The sequence below is a fragment of the Sus scrofa genome, chromosome 14 (genome assembly GCF_000003025.6).
Source record: "Sus scrofa isolate TJ Tabasco breed Duroc chromosome 14, Sscrofa11.1, whole genome shotgun sequence".
NCBI lineage: Eukaryota > Metazoa > Chordata > Mammalia > Artiodactyla > Suidae > Sus > Sus scrofa.
This window is the reverse complement of record NC_010456.5, coordinates 134,250,209-134,266,965: the sequence shown is the minus strand read 5'-3', so window position 1 is coordinate 134,266,965 and position 16,757 is coordinate 134,250,209. Positions and strand designations below refer to the sequence as shown.

Sequence of the window (16,757 nt, the reverse complement as noted above, 5' to 3'; positions counted from 1 at the left end):
AAAACTGAATTACTTAAGTACAAATCAAAATATGTGTAAGATCTATATGAAGAAAACTAACAAACTCTGATAAAGAAATCCAAGAACTAAGTAAATGGAAACACTCCATGTTCATAGATAGAAAGACTCAATATCGCCAAAAGTTCAGCTCTCCCCCATTTTATCAAAAGATTCAATACAACTGCAATCAAAATTACAAGTTATGTTGTAGGTATCAACAAACTGATTCTAAAATTATACGGAGAAGCACAATGCTCAGAACAACCAACATAGTAAAAATAACCAACACAGTACTGAAGGGGGGAAAAAGTCAGAGAACTAACTACCCTGACTTTTTTTTTCTTTTTATGGCTGCACCTGCAGCATACGGAAGTTCCCCAGCTAGGGGTCGAATCTGAGCCACAGCTGAGGCCTATGCCACAACCACAGCAATGCTAGATCCAAGCGCATCTTGGACCTTTGTGGCAACGTTGGATCCTTAACCCACTGAGCAAGGCCAGGGATAGAACCCACATTCTCAAGGACACTATGTTGGGTTCTTAACCCGCTGAGCCACAACGGAAATTCCCTACCCTGACTTCTAGACTTACTATACAGCTACAATAACCAAGACTCTGTAGTACTGGAGAAAGAACCGAAAAACAGATCAATAGAAAAGAAAAGAGAGCCCAGAAATAGATCCACATATACAGTCAACTGATCTCTGACAAAGAAGTAAAGGAGAAAAGAAAGTCTTTTCAAGAAAGTGCTAAAACCACCAGTCACCTACATGCAAAAAAAAAAAAAAAAAAAGACTAGCTACAGACCTCACATCCTTCATAAAAACTAACTCAGAATGGACCGCAGACCTCAATGTAACATGCAGAATTATGTAAAATTCCTAAATGATAACATGAAAGGAAATCCAAATGACCTTGGCTTTTTAGATAAAACACTAATGACTTTTTAGATAAAACACCAAAGACACAATCCATGAAAGAAACACTTGATAAACTGATTTGTTAAAAGTAAAAATTTTCTGTTCTACAAAAGACACTGTCAAGAAAATGGCAAGATAAGCCAAAAAATAGAAAATATTTGCAAAAGACATATCTGATAAAGGACTACTGTCCAAACTATACAAACTCTTGAAACTCAACCGTAAGAAAATAAACAACCTAATTAAAACATGGGCAAAGATCTAAACACACTTCACCAAAGAAGATATACAAATGGCAACAAGCATATAAAAAAAGATGCTCAACATTATACCTCATTAGGGAACTGCAAATTAAAATAGCAATGAGCTACCACTACACACCTGTTAGAATGGCCAAACTCCAGAACAACAACAACAGCAAATGCTGATGAGAATACAGAGCAATAGGAATTCTCATTCACTGATGACAGAAATGCAAAGATGTACAGGCCAGTTGGTAAAAGAGTTCTGTAGTTTCTTAGGAAACTAAACATATTCTTACCACATGACCCAGCAATTGTGAATGTCAGTATTTACCCAAAGGAGCTGAAAATTTATGTCTACACGAAAGCCTGCACGTGGATGTTTACAGCAGCTCTATTCACAATTGCTAAAACACTGCAAGCAACCAACATCCAGTAGGTGAATAAACTGTGGAACACCCAATAAAATATTATTCAGCACTAAAAATAAATGAGCTATTAAGCTATGAAAAGACATAGAAGAATCTTAAATGGACATTACCAAGTGAAAGAAGCCAATCTGAAATGGCAAAATACTGTCTGATTCCAACTACATAACATTCTGTAAAGGCAAAACTACAGAGACCAAAAAAAAAAAAAAAAAAAAGGAGATGCCAGGGGCTGGGGAGAGAGAGGGATGAACAGGCAGAACTTGAGGATTTTTAGGGCAGTGAAACTATTCTGTATGCTACTACAATGGTGGGTATGTCATTACACATTTGTCAAAACCCATAAAATGTACACGCAAAGAGTGAGCCCTAATGTAAACTCGGGAGGGACTCCGGGGATAATTATGTGACAAGGTAGATTCACCGCCATAACAAGGGTACCATTCTGCTGCAGGATGTTGATAGTGGGAGAAAGTATACACGTGTGAAGGAAGCGACGTAAGAGCTCTGTTCCTTCTGCTCAATTTTGCTGTGAACCTAAACTGCTATAAAAAATAAAGACTACTTTTACTTTTCCCCCCCTCTTTGCGACTGCACCTGCAGCACACAGAAATTCCCGTGGCTGGGGTCAGATCCAAGCCGTATCTGAGACTCTGCACTGCAGCTTGCAACAACAGCAGATCCTTAACTCACTGAGCCTGCATCTTCAAGGACACTATGTCGGGTTCTTAACCTGCTGAGCAACAATGGGAAATCCAAGACTACTTTTTAACAATGCTTTTTAAATTCACAACTAAAATTTTGAAATAAAAAAACAAATTAGCATGAAGGGCCCCTACAGGCCAAATCTTGATCAACTCCAGCATTCACATAAATGACAGTAAAAAATTTTTAAATGCAAAATAAATAACTGGATCGGAAACTCACTATTTGGCAGTCTTTACAATAGATTCAGAAAAGAATCACCAACCAATATTAAAACTAGTGGGTGAAACTTTGAGGATTAACAGGATATTTACACAGTCGCCAAGTATTTCCCAATAATGATAGCTGGTATGTTACAAAACCTGGTAAACACCTTAACCAAAGTAATCAGAGTTAACCACACCAGTAATGACATCATTTGCCTTTTGATGTGTTGTACTAAGAACACAATGTCACCTCTGCGGTATTCTTGCCAAAAAGTGCATCCTCTGACTCTAATCATTAAAAAACATCAGAGGAAGTTCCTGTCATGACACAACAGAAACGAATCCAACTAGGAATCATGTGGTTGAGGGTTCGATCCCTGGCCTCGCTCAGCAGGTTAAGGATCTGGCATTGCCGTGAGTTGTGGTTTAGGTCACAGACACGGCTCGGATCCCACGCTGCTGTGGCTCTGGTGTAGGCCGGGGGCTACAGCTCAGATTAGACCCGGGGCTTGGGAACCTCCATGTGCTGTGGGTGCAGCCCTAAAAGGACAAAAGACAAAAAAAAAAAAAAAAGAAAAGAAAAACGAAAAACATCAGAGAAAGCCGTATTAAGAGACTTGATACAAAATTACTAGTACTAGTCTTCAAAAACATCAATATCATGAAAAACAAGGACTTTATTATTCCAATTAAAGGAACATATTAAACATATTAAAAACATGGCAACAGACTATAACCCATGATCTGAGACCTTTTGTCTTTACAAAGAACATTAATGGAACAACTGACAACACTTATTAATAAGTAAGATTTATAGAATCTTATTCTTATAAGAATTAATCACACAATGTTTATTTCCTGACTTTAATAATTATATTGTAGTTACATAAGAGGAAGCTCTTGTTTTCTCAGAAAAACACACTGAAATATTCAGAGATTAAGGGATATCAAGTCTGCAACTTACTTTCAAACAGTTCTGTGGGAAAGATATATTTATATTTACATTCTATCCACACCACACAATAAACCTTATGATTTAAAAAACTTTCATATACCTCTTTTTTTCTGACAAAAACCATGAAATAGGCACACAACAGCCCTTTTACGTGAGAATAAATGTGGCCTCCTGTATCCCAAAACCTTCTCAAGAACTGTCCCTTCTTTCTTCCCCACCACTAAGGCCTAGTTCGTCATTGCTCTCCTCAACTTTTTTACTTACTATTCTAACTGGCCCACGTCTCTGCCAGAGACTCTGTGAAAAAGCATCATCATCTTCCTGGTGCGGCTATTCGGCAGCTTTAAAATTTTCAACACCCACTAAAGTTAAAAATCCTAAACAGGACAAAAAAGAGCCCTCCAAACACAAACACACATGCGTGTCAATAACACCCTATAATATTTTCCTTCAGTGATTTAGTGCTGCCTTTCACCAAAGCATTATTTAGGTGAAATCTACTATATTTTACCATGGGAAGATCCAGTTCCATCACTTGACATTTCACAGAGAAAAATGTACTGCGCTTCTCAGATGCGACTTCATGAACCTCTCCACCTCTTACTGAATCAGGGATATTGGCCAAATCCTGAAAACCCAAACCTCTTCATGAGAAAAAATTATAAAGCCTTGTCTTCACACAGGGGCTAACAAACACCAGTAATCTCAAGATCCATATCCTGTAATTAATATTACGAACAAATGTCAGCTTGAAATAACACCACCTTAAATTTTATACGCAGCTTAGGTCACAGAACACTTGTTTTATCCCACTTAATCCTCAGAACCCTCAGGTACTTTCCTATAAGGTATCCCAGCATCCCCCTGACATGCAAGTCTTTTCATTTTCACAACAAGGAATCTGCGGCTCCAGGAAAGGTGAAATGACTTGTTCATGGTCACAAAGTTTAGGACATAAAGCCCAGGTTCTGACTCCTGTTTTCTCTCAGACATGCACCACAGCCTTCCAAGGTTACAAAAACATTTCCCCGGAAGAAAACGTGAGTATTAGCTTACAACTGGATTGACTGTATAGTCACTATCTCTAGCTACTACAAGGCATTGACACCCCCTGAGAAACAAGTCCCGAAATTTGAATTTTTCTCCAGACGACCCTACCAAGCCCCTATCCCAGTCACCACCAGCTCCCCTGTGGATGACCACATTAGCTTCCCTGCTAATCTTGCTGCTTCCACTCTATCCAGCACCCTTACATACAAGCCAGATGGACACTTTAGAAACATCAACCAGGTCACAATGCAAGGACTTAAAATCCTCCAATGGCTTCCCAACCCACTCAGAAAAAAACTAAAGTTCCCCAGCCTTTCTTGCAAATCTTTACATGAAAGTGGATTTTATTCTGTTCCTTTTACAAGCAAGCTCATTCTCACACTAAGAGTTTTCTATTAGAAATCTCTGCCTAGATTGCTCTTTCCCCAGATTTTCAAACAGCCAGCTTTTGTCACTGAAACCAGGTTTAAATATCACCTCCTCTCAAAGATCTTCCCTGACCAGACTGAGGTCATTCTCCAGCACATCACCCAACTTTCATTACATTATCTGTAGAGCACTTAGCACTGTCCCGGCTTGGTCTGGGTTTTTTCTTTTTGTTTTACCGGGTTTGTGCTCTCTACACTAAAATGTAAGTACAAGTAACAGAGACCATGTCTTGTTTGTAGGAGTATCTCAGCCTCTAGCAGAGTTACTCTTTAAAATGCCTAACACTGAGCAAGCCATTATTAAATGTTCTAACTTGGTAAAATAACCTTTCAGGTGACCTACCTTATGCAAATCCTAAACAACCTTAGATCACATAGCAGATGCCCCAAAATTATTAACTTAATTTGTTGAATGAATTTCTATAAAAACAATGCCTTCACATTTTAAACTTAATACAATATCCTCTAACATCTTCCCCCCCCGCCACACACACACACACACGAAAGAGAGAGAGAGAGAAAGAGAGAACCTTTCCTCTTCCACCTGTGAAGATGACCCACACTGAAGAGCGTCACTTCTTCCTAATTCCCAGCTCCGGGGACAACACTAGCTCTAGGGGAAAACGAGGATCAGGGACTGGAGAAGGAACAAGACACTCACATCCAAGTGCTTGAAATGCCATTCCGACCTCTTCCACAGCTCTGCCACACTGTTCCTTCTGCTGGTCCTTATATGCATATGTGACATGTAATTTTCACGTCTCCACGCCTTCACTCACATGACTGCTTCTGCACACATCCCCCCCCCGCCCTGCCCCCGCCCTCCCATTCTTACCTGGTTTTATATACCTAGAAACCTATTATTCCCTCTTCAAGGACTAGTGCAAATGTTCCCACGTCGTCGTCGTCTTTTTTTGTTGTTGTTGTTAAACAGCCACACCTGCAGCATATGGAGGTTCCCAGACCAGGGGTCAAATCGGAGCTGCAGCTGCAGGTCTACGCCACAGCCACAACACCACCAGATCCAAGCCGCATCTGTGACCTACACAAAAGCTTGCAGCCACACCTAATCCCTAACCAATGATCCTCAGAGACAACATCGAGTTCTTAACCAACAGAGCCACACAGGAACTCCAAATGTACCCACTTCTGCAAAGCCCTTCTTCACCCAATCCTAATCTTGTGCTAAATTTGGTTGTTTCTTTACCACTAAGACAACAAACACTTAGTTTAGTGGATTATGGTTTGTTTCCAATGATCAACTGGAAAAAATTCACTTTTATGTCTCTATAAACAGTGTCTGCTATGAAAAAGTTGCTCACAAATCATTCAGTCAATAAAAAACAAATGAATATTCCACTGGTATCAAAGGATAGTATTCTAAACAAAGACTGGTCAAAAGTAGTCCTACAAAATGCTATTGTTCCCGGTTAAAAACAAACTTTAGCGTCATTAAATATCAAAAAAAAAGAAGTTAATTACCCAAAGTTAATTACCCGCCCCAACCAGAAAAGGATTTAGAAGTGGTTTGTTAAAAATTATAAAAAATGGGAGTTCCCGTCGTGGCGCAGTGGTTAACGAATCCGACTAGGAACCATGAGGTTGCGGGTTCGATCCCTGCCCTTGCTCAGTGGGTTAACGATCCGGCGTTGCCGTGAGCTGTGGTGTAGGTTGCAGATGCGGCTCGGATCACGCGTTGCTGTGGCTCTGGCGTAGGCCGGTGGGCTACAGCTCCGATTAGACCCCTAGCCTGGGAACCTCCATATGCCGCGGGAGCGGCCCAAGAAATAGCAAAAAGACAAAAAAAAAAAAAAAAAAAAAAAAAAAAAAAAAAATTATAAAAAATGGAGTTCCCATTGTGGCACAGCAAAAACAAATCCGACTAAGAACCGTGAAGTTTCGGGTTCAATCCCTGACTTTGCTCAGTGGGTTAAGGTTCGGGCTTAAGGTTGCCATGAGCTGTGTGTAAGTCACAGACGAGGCTCGGGTCTAGCGTTGCTGTGGCTATGGCAGAGGTCAGCAGCTACAGCTCCAATTCGACCCCTAGCCTGGGAACCTCCATATGCTGCAGGTGAGGGCTTAAAAAGCAAAAAAAAAAAAAAAAGTACAGAAACGATGTCTTGCCTTCAGAATTCCAATCACCAGGCTACTGCTGCAACGTAACGTGCAACACTAAGGAAAAATTCTTTTCTCCATCTGCAAAGTAAGGATACTTTCTTCATACATTGAGGGAATGCTGTCTTGCAATAATAATTTATAGTTGAGAATAATTACATTATTAAAGCTAACTAAGTTTCAGCAAACAGTGCTTGGATAACTAGACAGCCATATGCAAAATAATTAAGCTGGAGCCCTCTACCTCATATTATATATAAAGCTTAACTCAAAATTATCAAAAACCTAAACATAAGAGCTAAAACTAAAATTCCTGGAAGAAAACACAGATGCAAATCTTCTTGCCCTTAGATTAGACAATGGTTTCTCAGAGATGACACCAAAAGCACAAGTCCCTTGGTGGCCTAGCAGTTAAGGATTCAGTGCTATCACTGCTGTGGCTTGGGTTTGATCCCAAGCCTAGGAACTTCCCCATGCCACGGGCACAGCCAAAAAACAAACAAAAACACAAGTGACAAAAGAGAAAGACTGGACTACATTAAAACTAAAACCTTTTGTGCTTCAAAGGACACCATCAAGAAAGTGAAAAGATAACCTACAGAAAAGGAGGAAATATCTGCAAATCATTTGCAAATCTTATATCTTATATCCAGAATATATAAATAATCTTACAATTCAATAAAAAGACAACCCAAATGAAAAATGGACAAAAGACTGGAATAGACATTTCTTTACAGATACAAAAATGGCCAATAAGCAAATAAAAAGATATTCAATACCACAGCCACTAGGAAAGGCCAATAAAAATGAGGAGATGCTACCTCTCTAGGAGACTGTAATAAAAACAGACAATAACAAGAAGGGTCGATGCAGAGAAACGGAACCTTCATGCTGCTGGTAGAAATGTAAAATGGTGGAACCACTTTCGAAAACAGTCTAGAAGTTCCTCAAAGACTAAACACCGAATTACCATATGACCCAGCAATTCCACTCCTAAGCATATACCAGACAGAAATGAAAACTGATGTCCACACAAAAGCCTGTACACAAATGTTCATGGCAGCCTATTTCGTTAAAGCCCAAAAGTGGAAACTACCTACATGTCCGTCAATCATTTGAATATAAACAGAATGTGATATATATCCATACATGGAACATTAATTTTCCAGCCATAAAAAGGAATGAAATTCTGATACATGCTACATGGATAAACCTTGAAAGCATTAAGCTAAGTGAACAAAGCCAGACACAAAAGGTTATATACAGAAAGTTCCAAACAGGGAAACTTGAATTATGCGCGCCAACAACTATTTACACAGCATTTATACTGTATTAGCTATTATAAGTAATCTAGAATGACTTAAAGTATACAGGAGGATGTGTGTGGGTTATATGCAAAGACGTCACCATTTTATATAAAAGACTTAATTATCTCTGGATTTTGATATCCAAGAGGGGTCCTGGAACCAATCTCCCGCAACTACCGAGGGACAGCTGTACTGTGTGATTCCGTTTATAGGAAAGGTACAGCACAGGCAAATTCACAGAAAGTAGATGAAAGATTGTCAGGAACTGGGGACCAAAGAGGAATGACTGGAAACGGGTACAGTGTCTCTCTCTGGGGTGAGCAAAGTGTGCTGGGAAGTGCTAATGGTTACACAGCTCGGCAAACACACTAAAAACCAATGAGTTGTATACCTCAAGCTGTTATTTTTAAAAATTATTAAAAAAAAAACTAGAAAGATACGCAACTGATTTTCAACAATGCCTTATCCATTGAGATATTTTTTATTTACGTTAATTCAATCCACATAAAAATTTGACTTGCCAAAGAGTAAAAAATAAAAAACCAGAATGTTGTGTTGGTTGAGAGGGGTGGGGTGGTTTGCCCTACAAAAATAAAGGAAGTTAGTGGGTTTTTTTTTTTTCTTTTTCAGCCCCACCTGTGGCACATGGAAGTTCCAAGACTGGGGGTGAATCGAAGCTACACCTGAGGCCTAACCCACAGCCACAGCACCAGATCCAAGCCGCATCTGTGACCTATGCCACAGCTTGAAGCAACGCCAGATCCTTAAGCCACATCCTCACGGAGACCACAGATCCACAATGGGAACTCCGGAAAATAGTCTTTTTTCATTATTAAAAAGTTCAATTTACTAGGCACCTGGAAAATTATCAAATTTACATTCAATTTACCTAATCAAGCTCCATTTTAAAATTCAAACTATAGGGCTTTTGTCAAAAATTAATCTTAACCAAAATACCACCCTCCCAGAAAGCAAAGAATGCTGACTGATCCAGATTTCTCAAGTGGTGAAATTGCTAGCGTAATTCTATGAAAGCGCCTTTTACAAACACAAGTAGCCTGAGTAAAAATGCTTAGTGTTCTGGAAAGTTAACAGACTAACGTTAGCTTCAATTATACTAAAAATGTTTCTCAAGTTTAAAAAAAAGTTTTTAATGTAAACTACTTCCTAAAACCCAGTCAATTTCAGGGGAAAAACTATTTTGATGAACTGGAGGAAGCGTACAAGTTTCCACATAGATACAGTGGATGAATCAAGATGACTTACTGCCAAGAGCCTATGTATCCATAAAAAATCAGGCCTCCCACTCCCACTCAGAACACAACAGGAAGATACACACCTATTTTCCAGCTACATCAGCAACCACCCAGGTACTACATAATTACATGTATTATCCTCGGTTTACAAAAGTACTGTGGACCTGCTTGTTTGTGTCTTCTTCCAACAGTGTTGACAGGTAGCCGTGAATCACACGTTCTCCTGAGTCTCCTCTGCCTCATGATCAATGACACACGCTGCCAACATCTAAGGTTAAGGATGCAAACTGAGACTACAGATTATTTTCTCCTCCACATGATGCTAAATGTACCCATATACAAATATGGAATGATACCCCTTAGTATCCTGGTGCCAAACTCGAATCAAAGGAACTGCCCCAGACTCAAATTTGAAGTAAACTACAGGCCTGTGGTACTTATTTTTATTTGAGTAAGACATCATCATTACCAAAGTATGAGCATCCCCTACAGAAAGAGAACTACATTAATAGACATAAACATTCTGGCAAATAAATAAATAAATAAATCTTTTTTAGAGACAGCCATAGTTTATAAATCACCACGGTCCCACAAACAGCATATTCTAGAACACCACTATAATTAAAAATACTCTGTCAGACCATGTGTCAGTATTTTCAATGCTCAATATATGGTCTCCATAGATACAGGGTTAGGGTTCATACCCATTCCTCATAAGTCTTATTTGGGAAGCAGAATAAAAACACGAAAAGGCAGTAGTTCCGTGTAGCGCAGCAGGTTAAGGATCCAGAGTTTTCACTGCAGCCACGGGGGTTGCTGTTGTAGCACAGGTTCGATCCCTGTCCCAAGAATTTCCACATGCCACACACGCAGCCAAGAAAACAAACAAACAAACAAACAAAAAAAACAAACATTAAGAGATAAACTAAAATCCAGGCTAGCCTATGCTAAGGAAAAAACAGAAGAAGAAAGAAAACAGTCTCTCAAAGGAGAGAACAGATCCCTTGGGGTTAAAGTAGCTAAAAAGGCTTCTCAAGAGACAGGGCCCAAAGTAAAGGGAGGATCCTTGAATAGAGCACAAAGAAAGGCACAAAGGAAAGCCAAGAGGAGGACTTCACAGGAACAACAAACAAATCAGTCTGGCTGGAAGGAAGGGTTCACAAAGGGAAGAAATAAGAGTTAAGACTGAAGAATGGATCAGGGCCAGATTATAGAGAAACCTGAAAACCACACCAGGGAGCTTAAACTTTACTTTGCATGTGACAAGGAGTGCTCTCGAAGTTTTATGTTGAGATGTGAGAAGGTGAATATTAAAATATGCAAGATATTATTTACCCAAAGCATTAGTGGGTAAATTTAATGTACAAAAATATTCCAGGTGAAGCCGCACACCACCCTAAGAAAAGGTGTTCAAAGCCCAGGTCCAAGAGCTCATTATCGGGAGGGAGGAAAGTGAGCAGCAGGGCTCAACATTGAATCAAATTAAATACAAAGCTACAGTGGTCTACTTTTGCGATTCCCAAGTATTTAAAGTGTCCATCTATTATAAAAGTAATACAAGTATAAAGTACACTGAACAGCTCTCACTATATCAATTACGCACAGGAGGCAATTTACCTCAAATATACAACTGGATCACGAGTTCTGAAACTATGCTAATTCAGAGACTTTCAATGTTAACATGCCCTAACCCTTATCAGTGTACAAGGGCCACAGGATTAAAATTATACTACCACGAATGAGTTATCTACTATCCATGCACATTTCAAGAGTAAACAAATGGGTGTCTCAACGCTCTGAAGCATTAATAAAAGGTGTTGAAGCATCAACAGAAATAAAAACCCCTCATGGCATTCAAATAATATCCTCCCCAAAGATTAAAATGTGCCCTTGCTGTCCTCTTAGTCCCCCTAACAGCCCTATAAAAATTTTTAATAAAATTTTAGTAGAAGGAGGATACGGCGTATCTCGTTATACGATCCAAAGTCAAGGGACCAGCAGGTTTCTACATGTCTTCACAATTACCTCATTTAATTCATAAGACTAATAACCAGGAGGAGCGATCCGGCTTAATTTTTCACAAACATAGTTTAGATTACTTTGCTAAGGCCCTTGGCACAAGCCAAGATCAAAATTCCTTATGGTTTCCCCTGGCTTATGTTCTGAACACTGAGTCATCCATGTTTGATGAAAACATGGGTACCCTTGAGGTCGCACAAGTGATAAAGAAATCAACTAAAGAGAGACCTCAGAGAGAAAAGCCACTCATTATGTAACGTTTCCCAGAGCTAAAGATTTCTCTTCAACTGTGTTCCCCAAAGAGTATTTTTGTACATTAAATGTACTGACAACAAAATATCATACGGCGAGCACACAGACCAAAATACTGGGCAGAGGAGACGGCGTTTAACCTGAGGGTCTACAGAGTTACGGAAAAGGCAATCAAATAACTGAAAGACTAAATTCTCAACGAGAGAGTTTCAAAACACCAGCGTATCTCAAAGATAATGGGCCGGCTCAAACTTCCAGGCTGAACCTAAACAGGTCCCTGGTGCTTAATGCAAGTATGCATTTCAGTCCTTTTGTCTGTGAAATGACCCACACCAAGCCACAGTGGAGAAAATAGCACCCAGTCGCACTGTACAAGCGTAACTGCGAGGAGAGGGGCAGACAGTCTTTCCACCAGTTCCAGCTCCGCCTCCCCAGCCCACCCCCGTCGCCCCCACCTTTATTTCCTTAGACAGAAAAGGCGACCAGTGGAGGCCACCGCGGGAGGCGGAGAGGAAGCCACCAAGGGACCGAAATCCAAGTTTGGGAACCTGCACCAACTTGTGGCGACGGACCCAAGTATTTCGGGCCTATTGCAGAATGGGAGCAAAATCCCACTCATCTGCCCGTAGGTGGCAGGAAAAGAAGTTGGGGGGAGGGGGAATCTGGCGGAAGAGAGGTGGCCGGGCCGGCGGCGCGTCCAGCCAGCGCGGCTGATCGATGGTCGGTAAACAAGCCGGCGGACCCACCCTCCCACAGCCCCGGGCCTGTCCCCGCACCTGGAAAGCCCAAGATGGAAGCACAGCGGGGCCGGGCCGGGCCCCCTCCCCTCTCCCAGCCTGCGAAGCCGCCTCGGGGGGCGCGGGCGGGCCGCCCGGGAGACCGGCGGCCTGGGCGCCGTCAGGGAGCGAGGGGCCAGGCAGGCCGCGGCGGGGCCGCGAGGGGCCTGCGGCGGGACGCCCTCCCGGGGCCCGGTTACCTGGCGGCGGCGGCGGCGGCTCCTCCTCCAGCTCCTGCTCCTCCTCCCTGTCCGACGCTCGGCGCCCGGCGGCCGCGACGGCCGCGGCGACTCCCGGAGCAGCCCGGGGCAACGAGCCGAGCCCGGCCCCTCTCCGCCTCCCTCCGCGCCGCCGCCCGCCCCGCTGCTGCCGCCTCCGCCCTCTCCCCTCAGTCAGGACATGGTCTCCGCGGGCCCGCGCGCGGCTCCCGGCTGCGGGAGGCAGGGGCAGAGGGGCGGAGAGCAGGCGCGGAGACGGGGGGGGCGCCGGGGGAGGGGGGAGAGAGGGGGGCGGCCTCGGACGCTGCGGGCTCCTAATGGCGGCGGTGCGGGACCCCGGAGCCAAATAAACCCCACGGCAAGCTGCACAACGTCAAGGCCGGACCCCGCCGCTCGCCGCCCTGTCATTGGCCCCGAGGCCGCGAGCGGCGCAGCCAATGGGCAGCCGCCTCTTTCCGGGCGCAGAAGGCGGGCCGCGGAAAGGTGACGTCACCCCGGCGCCCGGCCCGATTGTGAGGAGCCCCGCCCTCTGTGCGGCGGCAGGCCCGCTGGGGCTGCGGGACCTCGGCGGCGGGCGGAGGGCGCCGGGAGGCGGCGGGCCAGCGCGGCGTGCGCAGGGTTTGGGGACGCAGACTGGGCGGCGCGGAGGGCGTCGTGGCAGCTGCACTGCTCCGCGTGACTCTTCCCTGCGACTGATTCACCACCCTTCTAAGTCCACCGCGAAGGCTCCCCGAGCGGACTCCTTAGTGCCCGATTCGGCCTCACTTTGCCTTAGGGAGTTTCAAAGTCTTGATACCAGGGAGGATAAAGATTTAGGTTTTGAAAGTTTAATCTTTATGTATATTTTACGTCTGTTTTTTATTCCTGCTTTCGAGACGGCTATCCATTTATGTGTGTGTATGTGTATATTTATAATGTATGTATTATATATGTACCCATATACATCATGAAAAAGCATGAAGTTATATGCCAATTATATCTCAATTAAAGAAAAAAAACTTTTAAGCCATGGAGGCTGCTTTTTGTGCAGTCTCCACTACCACCACTACCTCCTACCTAACTCTAGTTTTGGGTAAACTGATTTTCTAGTGGTTGCCTTCTCTGTGAAGTCCAAGAGTAAGAAAGAGGATATGTTATAGCCGTGGAAAAAATACAGCCAGGAGAATTAGCAGAGCCCAAGTTCTAAAGAGACTATGTTAAGGAGTTACCTGGTAGCACAGCAGGTTAGAGACCCCTCCTTGTTACTGCTGTGGCACCGGTTCCATCCCTGGCCTGGGAACTTGTACATTCCCAGGGAGGCCAAAAAAATAAAAGGATTTATAAAGAGAATATGTTATATGGTGATGTATTTTGTGTATTTCTTTTTTAATGTAACCATAGCCAGATAGTCTAAGTCATTTTGCTATTTGCTAAGACCCCATGAGTATGTCATATTTTTCTGGCTGGAAAACCGTTTTTTCCCAGTGAAATTTCACCCTGCACTTTTCACAGTTCAGATTTTATTTCGAGAGTTTGAATGACACAAAACACAGCAGCTCTTTAAAAGTTGTAAACCTCTTTAAAAGTTATCTGTTGAAGAACTACAGCGCTGTCAAAGGGCATTTAGCAGTTCTATTGAACACCTCAATAGAAAGAATGTATTTTTCAGAGTTTAATTGGATTTTTATAACTTGGGTGGAGACTATCTAGCATCACTGTACCTGGTATTCGTAGTCTCTCTTTGCATGTGTATGGCAAAGGATGTGTGAGCTACTTCACTATGGCTGAAGAGTAATAATCTATATAGCTTCCTTTCCCCAACAGTTTGTTTTGTAATTATTGATATGTTTTATCCTCGTAGCCATTTCTATGATAGATTTTCGATAACCACCACCTTTCCAGAGAAACATTATTTGCTCAAGGATGCATCAATAAATTGAAATGCAATAGTCTTTTGCCTACAAAACTTAATACACATTCTCAAACATATAACTAACACAATGGTACATAAAATTACATCACGTTATTGTGTAAGAACAAATGATTCCACCAACATGTCACTTTGAAAATATTTTAAGAGCCTTCCTGAATCTCACCTACAAGTTAGCAAGAACCACAGGATTGGGTGTTCTGCTTAACTGGGGTTGTAGTTCTTTTTGTTAAAGGAAAGGGATATTGTTTGGGTAAGCTTATTAACTCCTCGCTCAATTTAGCTAAGTACCATGTGCCAAGGAAGAACAAGCACACGAAAATGCGTAAGACACATTCCGTGTTTGGGAAAACTACAGCATAGGAAAGAGGGCAAGGCAAAAATAACCATGATTATAATATGAGGTAGAATGTGCTAAGTAGATTCAAATGAGAAGCATCTTGTAATTGAGAGGAAGAGCAGATCCAAAAATGAATATGTTAAAGCTGAAAAGGTACTTGATACCAGGCCAGTGGGTCTCAGCCCTGGCTACCCATTAGAATTACCTGAGGAACTTTTCAAAATATGCATATCTGGGCCCCACCCAGACCTACCGAAACCATCCCCAGAAGGATAGCTTGCACTGGCTATGCTTTCAACACACTCCCCAGGTGTCTAGAATGTGCAGGCAACTACTGACACTGTCCCAGCCCTGCAGCTTGCAGATTGAGAAACTAATGCCTAGAGATTTTAAGTGACTTACCAAAAGCCAGACCATCGAGATCTAAAATTAGAACACAAAGCTCTTGATTCCCCTGTCAAATCTTTTTTCCATTGCACCACATTTGTAAAAAAGATATCAGCAAATAGAGCAGGCAGCATTGTTACAATGAAGGAACTGATTTGTCTGTTTGGCACAGAGACTAAATTATCATTCTCCTTATATATATTTCTGAGAAATATTTCATTGGGAAAAAAGTATCCACTGTTGTTTTCTTTAAAAGTTCTTTTTGGAGTTCCCTGGTGGTTCAGCGGGTAAGGATCTGGCATTGTCACTGCCGTGGCACCTTTGATCCCTGGCCCTAGAACTTCCACATGCCAAGGGTGCAGCCAGAAAAAAAAAAAAAAAAGTCAAAGACCTAAAACCAAAGTAGTGGAAGTAGTGGAAATGGAAAGGAGGGGACAGAAGTGAAATAGGGAGACAGTAGAACATCCAGGGTTTGCCAGTGTCTGAATCTAGGGCGAAGAAGGAATGAAAAGTCAGAATCAAACCCAGGAGAGGAACTAGATAAGAAGGGATGTGAACTGCTAGACCAGGTATCCTGGGCTCAGGAGATGCTGACAATTTGACAGGCTGGATCTGGAGGTAAACGTCAGGGAGTTATCTAGGTAGAAGTTACCACTGAAGCCAGAGGAATGGGAAAGAAAAAGAAAGACTGCCAAAGGAAGAGGAAAAGATGGGTCAGAAAACCAGGAGATGAAAAGGGATTCTAGAAGCCAAAGGGGAGGAGAGCCTTAAGAACATAGAAGAAGACCTAGGAATCAGAAAAGAGAAAAGGTCCCTGTATTTGATAAGAGCCTTACCGACCTTCCAGAGAAGAGTTCTCAATAGGATGGTGGGGATAGAAGCCAGATTTCAAAAGCTGAAGGCGTGTATGGTGTCAAATCTGTGACTATAGACCCCTCCACTTGGCAATGGAAGGAAGGCTGTGATGTAGGCCGGCAGCTGCAGCTCAGATTAGACCCCCTAGCCCAGGAACTTCCATATGCCTCACATGTGGCCATAAAAAGAAAAAAAAAAAAAAAAAAAAAAAGGAGTTCCCGTCAAGGTGCAGCGGAAACAAATCCGACTAGGAACCATGAGGTTGCAGGTTTGATCCCTGGCCTTGCTTGATCCGTGGGTTAAGGATCTGGCATTGCCATGAGCTGTGCTATAGGTCACAGACGCGGCTCGGATCGGGCATTGCTGTGGCTGTGGTGTAAGCTGGCAGCA

General features: G+C 42.6%; 1 protein-coding gene across 1 annotated transcript in view; it reads right to left on the bottom strand.

Annotated features, from left to right (window-relative positions):
• ZRANB1 (zinc finger RANBP2-type containing 1) overlaps positions 1 to 13,039 on the bottom strand; it is a 73,909-nt gene extending 60,870 nt beyond the window's left edge. Inside the window, exon 1 of the mRNA XM_013983854.2 lies at positions 12,859 to 13,039. The gene's annotated coding sequence lies outside the window, so the exon portion shown is untranslated. The remainder of the gene's footprint in view (positions 1 to 12,858) is intronic.